Source organism: Chionomys nivalis, chromosome 17 (genome assembly GCF_950005125.1).
Source record: "Chionomys nivalis chromosome 17, mChiNiv1.1, whole genome shotgun sequence".
Lineage (NCBI taxonomy): Eukaryota > Metazoa > Chordata > Mammalia > Rodentia > Cricetidae > Chionomys > Chionomys nivalis.
This window is the reverse complement of record NC_080102.1, coordinates 31,453,188-31,460,721: the sequence shown is the minus strand read 5'-3', so window position 1 is coordinate 31,460,721 and position 7,534 is coordinate 31,453,188. Positions and strand designations below refer to the sequence as shown.

Genomic DNA, 7,534 nt, shown 5'->3' with positions numbered 1-7,534 from the left:
TTCTGGCTAAGGTGTTCCCCAGTCTCTCAGGTTTCCTGGTAAGCTCCGCGCTGGAACTGGCTCTTATCCCAGCCGACTGGCACAGCGGCTCTCTAGTTTGCGCCCTCCTGTCCACCCAGTGTCCCAGGAAGGCTTTCCCAGTCTTAAGATCTATAGGGGACAGGGGAAGGGGGCTGCAGCGAGTGGCCCCAGGTGCTCTCAACAGTCCTCCGGAGTGCATTCCGAGATCCATTAAAACACTCTCTGCGCCTCAGTTTCCCCATCTACAGATGCTCATGAACCTCTTTTCTCTCGGGGCGGTGAAGGCTGGCGGTCAGGGCGGGCGCGTGGGCGACCGAGGAGCTCCAGGGACCCTGGCCTAGCCCGCAGACCCATCTGGGGCCACTCCGGCCACCTCGTCATCCCGGAACAGCGCTGTCCGCGGACGTCGCCACGCCCGCACAGCTGGGATAGACTTCACCCGGAGCGGGGCGCGCCGCCGCCTTTGCGCAGGCGCGGGCCGAGTCGCGCATGCGTGGAGCTCCGCGCTGAGGTGAGGCGTCGCGCGCCGCGAGGTGTGGGCGCGCGCTCTTACCCACGGCGCACGCGCGGGTCCGCGCCGACTCAGCACGGCCCGAGGGCGCGAGCCCGCCGCCACCGCTACCACCGCGGGCCGGACCGCCGTGCGCCCGGCGTGCGCGTGGGAGAGAGCGCGGCCGCCTGTGCCGGCGCCGCCCCGCTGCCGTCTGTCCGCCTCAGCCTCGCGCACTCAGCGGCGGCCGGTGAGTGCGGGTCGCGGGCCACGGGTCGCGGCGGCGGAGGCGCGGGCTCAGGGCGATGGGCGGCGCGGGCCGCGGTGCGGGCTTCGGCGGACACGGCCCCCGCCGCGCCCCGGCCTCGCTCCTCGTCTGGGCGGCCGGGCTCCGAGAGCTAAGGAGGCCGCGGGCCGGGGTGCAGGAGGCCGGGGGGTCCGGTACGACGGGACGGGCGCGGCGGAGACCCTGGAGGCCCGAGAGCCGAAAAACAAAGGGGACGGCAGGCGGAGTGCGGGGCAGCCGCGGGGTGGTCCGCGCGTGGCTTTCAGGGCGACCGTACGAACCCCGGAGTCATTGTGCTGCCCAAGTTCCCTCCGCCCCCACCCAGCCCCGCCGCGGCGCGCTGCCTGTCCCCGCCGGTCCTCGCAGGCTGCTTTTGTGGCACCGCTCTAAGGAGCGAGGGTGTCTGTGCGCGCACTTGTGTCGTTTAATTGTGAGGTTTTTTGTAGAGAAACGCACGGAGGAGAAAGTTGCTTTTTTTTTCTTTGAAAGCCATTTCAACAGTGTCTCATTCTTGCATAGTTAGACTGCAGCTGGGTGTTTGGCAGTGGGACTGAGATAATAGCAATACTGTAGTGATTATGGAGACTGGTTGAAATAGGCTGGAGCTGAAGGCACGGCAAGAGTTTGCCGGTCTGTTTTAAATCTTGACCAGCGCTGGCATTTCTAGTTAGAATGGAAGCTTTATCATGGTCGTGATAATAGGCTATTGCTACTTGAAGTGAAATACCAGCGTCTCACACTGTGTGTGTGTGTGTGTGTGTCTGTCTGTCTGCTCATTAAGCGAGGAATGAAAAGTCTCTCCTTTGAAAGACTAGTCTCTGAGCAGTGGCCTGGGACAGAGGTATGTGGATGCAGACATTAAAAGAAATCGTGTAACATTAGCATGCTACATATCTTTGTGGAGGTACACTATAGATAATAGTTCCGTCCATATTAGTATTTGAACATGAACTTTTTTTCTGAGGATGGAACCCGGGGCTTCTTCCCACGTGGTTAGTACTGGGCTACTAAGCCACGCCCCCGGTCCAAAACAGCCCAAACAGGAAACTTTAAGGACAAGGACGAGGAGTCCCAGTATCATTGTGAGTGCAGTTGTTTTTTTTGTGGCTATTGTAGGTGGGCCAATCCCTGACCTTCTCTCTGGACACTTGAATTTATCAAAACGCTACACTAGTACATCTTCTTGGAAAGAATTTTATTCAGGACAGTTGTCATTTAATCCAGTTTATTCGTGATCTACAGGAGACGGTGGCTTGTGTCTGGGAGAGGTCCATAAGTCACAGCTTTTAGTACAGTGAGAATCATGCAGAGATGATGCCCCGCAGGTAAATTTTTTTGGCGCAAAATCCATAGTGTGGGAAAGAAGTGGTGGGGCAAACTCTAGAGTTGATGGGACCTACTGTTTTTGAGACTGGCAGCCCACTAAACGAGGAAGTGTTGGGGGTGGAGTTCCAGCTGTAGCAGTGAAGAGTGGGAGGAGGCTGTAGCGAGGACACGGATATGTGAAGTAGTTTAGAGCTCTAAGCCTGTTGTTGGGAATTACATAATGCCTCAGTCCTCAAAACCCTGTTCCGGAGCTGGTTAGATAACTCTTCTCTCTAGGAAGTTGGAGAAATATCCGAGACAGTTGTGAGCTGGGGAGTTAGCTCATTAGTTGTGTGATAAGTGTGAAAGGCACTGTGGTCCCCTCCAAGACAATTGTGTTAAAGATAGTTGCTTAAAGATGACTGAGCCTGTGGAAGAAAGGATTTTATATTACACTATATAATATAGTAAAACTAATTCTGACAGTACTCTTATGGGATACTAGTTTGAGTAAGAGAAGTAGGGACTTTGTTCATAGGAATTTTTGCAGGGAACCCTTCCCCTTTATAGTGTCATAATTTTGAGAAAATAATTAAAATTGTCTGAGTTACAAAAGATGTTACATGTTAATATAGTGTGCACATCTTTTAGTTTGGATTGGACATTTTCAGTTTAGATGGACTTTCACCTAGATCACTTGTTTTGAATTCAGTCACATTAAGTGATAACTTTTTTATTACTTGTGTGTGCACGATATGTGCAGGTTGGTGTGTGTACAAGTGTGGAAGCCAGAGGAACTTCTTGCCTTCCACCTTTCTGTGGATTCCAGAGATTGAACTCAGGTTGCCAGGCAAGTGCCATTTCTTGTGGAGCCATCTCATCAGCCTACATAAAAAGTTTTCCTGTGTTAATATTTGAAGTGGTTGTTGTTGTAGTCACTACAGAGAGCGGTTGTGAAGCTCTGGGCTTGAGCTCCAGCACTGCAAATAATCAAAATAACCAGAGAGTCTTAGTTTCTGCGGACTTTGCCTTAAAACTTGGAGTCTACCATTTTCAGTACTTATTTTCATTTATCATTTCCCCTACTAAGATTCCTTAAATAATCAGCAATAAATTCATTGGAATCTTTGAGGACTTTTACTGATGCCTTTAGAATTACTTAAAATGCAAGAAATTTAAAAGGTGGACAAAGTGAGTGTCTGTGTGGTGGTAGTGATACACTCTAGGCTGCTTAAGAGTATAGCCACTTGTCAGGTATTACGCTCCACACCTCCAGGATTCTCCAGGTTCCGAGGCTTCCTGGTCTCATTAGACTACATTGAGAAGGTGTGTCTGAACTGCATTAATAGTGGATATTTCATCTTTTTTTGGCTTTGCTTCTTTATATCATATTGGCAGAAGTTTATTTTACATTATGACTATGGAAAGAAAAGCAGTCTCTTGCAGAGGAATTTATATATCCCAGTTTCTTCAACTGATTTCTAGGAATTGTGCCAGATTGTATTCAGAACTCCTGAAAGTCATTGCTGATTATAAAACCTATAATCTGTAATCTTTAAAATTTATTTTTACTAGGTTCTAGTATGGAGATACAATGTAGTGGTCTGTGTGATTCAGCTTTCGGTTTGGGTGGGATTTAGCTGATGCAGTTGTCTGTAATCTGCATGCACACTCGTGGAAGTGGGAAAGAGTTGACATGAGTGTGCTGCTGGAGCTGGAAGCCTAGGGGGTGTCACTAGTGGTGTCGCTCAGAGCTTATGGTCATGATGATGTTTTCTTACCAGCCTTAAAGTTAACTAAAGTAGTTGTATGTGGACCTCACTGGTGTGTATTTCCCTTTGCTGAAAAATAACTGGAATCATACTTGGAATGTGATCTTATACTAGGGGAGTGATCTTATCACTGGGTCCCCTGTGTGTGTCACTGCTTTCATATGAAACCTTGGAGAGGATCAGGACTCTGAATTAGAATTGTTGCCTTTCCCTCCCAGTCTTGAGTGGGAGTTCTGCTTCAGTCTTCCATACCTATGAGAACCACTGGGCTGCAGGTGCTATGCAATCTTCAGTGTACACAGAAGACCTGGAGGTTGAAGTTAGAGTAACTTGCCGAGGTTGCTTGGCCCTTATAGGCAGGACTCCGGAGGGGAGCTGTGGTCCATCAGGCCTGTGGGGCTCAACACAGCGTAACTAGTCTTCAGAATGTGAGTGATGTTGTCTGGGAAGTTTAGATATCTAGGTTTTTTATTGATACTTTTAGGACTTCAGCTTCTGACTTAACGTAATATAGGTTAATCATTGACTATCAAAATTTTGGTTTTTCGAGACAGGGTTTCTCTGTAGCTTTGGTGCCTGTCCCGGAACTAGCTCTTGTAGACCAGGCTAGCCTCGAACTCCCAGAGATCCACCTGCCTCTGCCTCCCGAGTGCTGGGATTAAAGGCGTGCGCCGCCTCTGCCCGGCGACTATCAAAATTTTGGTTATTTGAAATTGGCTAAGAATTAGTTAAATACAGATACATAAGAGTGGGTTAGTGGTTGGGCGGTGGTGGTGCACGCCTTTAATCCCAGTACTCGGAAGGCAGAGACAGGCTCTCTGTGAGCTTGAGGCCAGCCTGGTCTATAAAGTGAGTTCCAGGACAGGTTCTAAAGCTACACAGAGAAACCCTATCTAGAAAAACAAAAAGAGTGGAGTAGTGATTTTTGCTTCTTATTTGCTTTAGTGACTGACACAGCCTCAAGGCTTTTTGTGGGTAATTTTTTGGGGGGTTATTGTATGTAAGGAGAAGAGTTTATGGAAAGCAAGGAAAAACTTTTTCTCTCAGAAGCATGAGCCCTGAGCCCTGTGTAGAACCCCAGGAAATTATAATTTTTAACACACTGTGTCAATGTAGAGCAGTGGTTCTCATCTTCCTAATGCTGTGATTCTTTAATGCAGTTCCTCATGTTGTGTGACCCTGACCATAAAACTGTTGCATTGCTGCTTCATAACAGTAGTTTTGCTACCTTTATGAATTGCGATGTAAATATCTGATATGCAGGTCCCAAAGGGATCTCAACCCACACGTTGAGAATCACTGCTGTAAAGGTTTCTGAAGTGAATGTACTCACTCTCACTAGTCTGGAATTTTTCCATCCTGCTTTTAAGACATACTTGCTTCCATTTTTGGGGGGGCTAATGGACGAAAACCAAGCCTCAAAAGGACTTCAAAGTTCTGCTTGTGGGTTGTCTGTGTCTGGGGTCTCCTTCCTGCCAGTGTTTGTTAAAATTCCTATTATCATGTGACTTGGATTGTAGGCACTTGCAGTTTCTCCTTTTACTTGACCGAAGTGCCATGTGATCATCTTTCTGAGTGATTTTGTGTGTTCTCTGTTTTTAGATGATTCATTGTCCCCCATTAGGACAGAAGCTCCCTTTGATTTCCCAGTGCACCCTAGTGCCTATCATATAGTCTTCTTGAGGGAGTGACTGGAAGAACCCAGGTGTGTTAATTATTGTAGAATTGGGTCACTCAGATCTACGGGGATCAGGAAATATACTACTCTGTCATTTAACAGTTTTGAAGGTTTCTTTATAGAAATTGGTTTTATAGGAATTAGTCTTATACATTAGGATTCAACTCAGGTTTGAAGGGAGCAGTTGTTCAAAGTGATACAAAATGAGTGGGATTTCGAAAGGATCCATGCTGAGTGCGTAAGTCAGTGATAAAGCACTTGCCTAGTAGTGTGTGCCAGGCCCTGGGTTCAATTCCCAACACTACAGAAAATAAAATGAAAAAAAATGAAAGGACCTGTCGTGCTCTAGGATAGTCTGTGTTGATCAGCTGACTTTACTGAACGCTTTTTTCGAGTGCTTGACATAGCCTAACAGCCATGTAAAGGAGTGTGGCAGTTACACATTGTACAAGTGCGTCTGTGACCTTGCTCACAGGCTTTACGCGGATGCTGTCCAGGTGCAGTGTTTAGAATGACAGGTGACAGTTCTCTCACAGATAAGGAAAACTAGCATTTGGGTACAGAATCTGTTCTAGAGGTTGTTGTTTGGTCTTTCTCAGTCAGTGCTTCCGTTCTTCAGCATTGCTGTACCATGCAGAGAACTCACAGATGAACACTCCAGCCCCTGCTAGCTCACTCACTGTTTTCAAGTGGTGACAGCATAGAAACGTTACCTTCACCTAGAACAGTGTTTCTTAATCTGTAGGTCTTGAACCCCTTTGGGGAGTCGGACAACCTTTTCACAGGAGTCAAATATCATATAGATATCCTACATATCAGATATTTAAATAATGATTCATAACAGTAACAAAATTACAGTTATGAAGTAGCAATGAAAATAATTTTATGATGGAGGGGCTCACCACAACATTTGGAACTGCATTAAAGGGTCGTAGCATAGGAAGGTTGAAAACCATTGACTTATAATCTTGTGTGATTGTGAAATAGCCCCTAAGCTGCTTAAGCTTGTTTTCTGGGAACCTCTGCCTTAGAGCAGTTTGAAATACAGGTCATGATTTTAGATATGTGTATGCTGATGTTTGCTCTCGTTTAAAAAGTCTCGGCTGGTTTTTGTTTTTTTGTAAGCATTTTTCAGATCTTCAGAACACGTCTTAACTATTTTTTTATTTTTCATGTTTTATGCTGAGACTACTTAAGTCTTTTGAGTCTTGGTTTGGAGTTTAAATGAACAATTTGCATTGAAGGAGAAGTTTGTTTGACTGTGGCAAATAGGAGTGTATGCGTTGGTGCTTAAGGCAAAGTTAAGTTCCCTGATGCTTTTGTTTTGGTCTGAAAAGTTGGCTGGCATTTTAGAGTCAGAGTGATTGCCAAGTCTTTGGGTGACTAATGAGGCAGTATTTATTGTATGAATTGATTTTAGGCCTAGCATTGAATTCATATGTATGTGTAATTAATTCATCCATCTATCTTCTTTCTTCTGCCCTCTTTCCACTGTTCTCCCTCCCTTTCTTACCCCTATTCCCTTTTCTTCCTGTATGTTGCATATCATTCTTATCCTCAGTGCTGAGATTGCCGGTACACTTTGATTAGTACATTTTCTTTTGCCTTTTGACCCCCAACCCACCCTTTTTTGTTTTTTAGATGAAAGGCTAAATAAAAGTTAAAAAATCTGCAAAGGTGAAATGAATGGTTTGCTTTTATCTGTATGCCCTATGTAGAATTAAGTGCATCTATTGAAGGGAGTGTTGCAAGCTTAGTGGCAGGGTCTTTGTTATTCTTCAGTCCCCCAGAGTTTCCTCATGCTACTGTGGTGGTAATTGGATAAAGATGTATAACCAGGGTCTTTGTCAGTGTGTTGGTACTTGGGCAGTAAAAATAAAGAGAGCTCTCTGGGAAGTTTCTAAAAGACGTCTGTTTGGAGGGAATCTTATCAAAAAGACAAGAGGACTTTGTAGGGCTTTGTTCTAAGTGACTTTTTAGAA

The 7,534-nt window shown here is 46.2% G+C and overlaps 1 protein-coding gene across 10 annotated transcripts in view; it reads left to right on the top strand.

Annotated features, from left to right (window-relative positions):
* The first annotated feature begins 553 nt into the window (after positions 1 to 553).
* Ptk2 (protein tyrosine kinase 2) overlaps positions 554 to 7,534 on the top strand; it is a 207,465-nt gene continuing 200,484 nt past the window's right edge. For 7 of the 10 annotated variants that reach the window (XM_057791691.1, XM_057791699.1, XM_057791695.1 and 4 more), the window contains exon 1: positions 555 to 761. The gene's annotated coding sequence lies outside the window, so the exon portion shown is untranslated. Of the gene's footprint in view, positions 762 to 7,534 lie in introns of all 10 variants that reach the window. The other 3 variants (XM_057791698.1, XM_057791697.1, XM_057791700.1) reach the window with 2 other exon arrangements.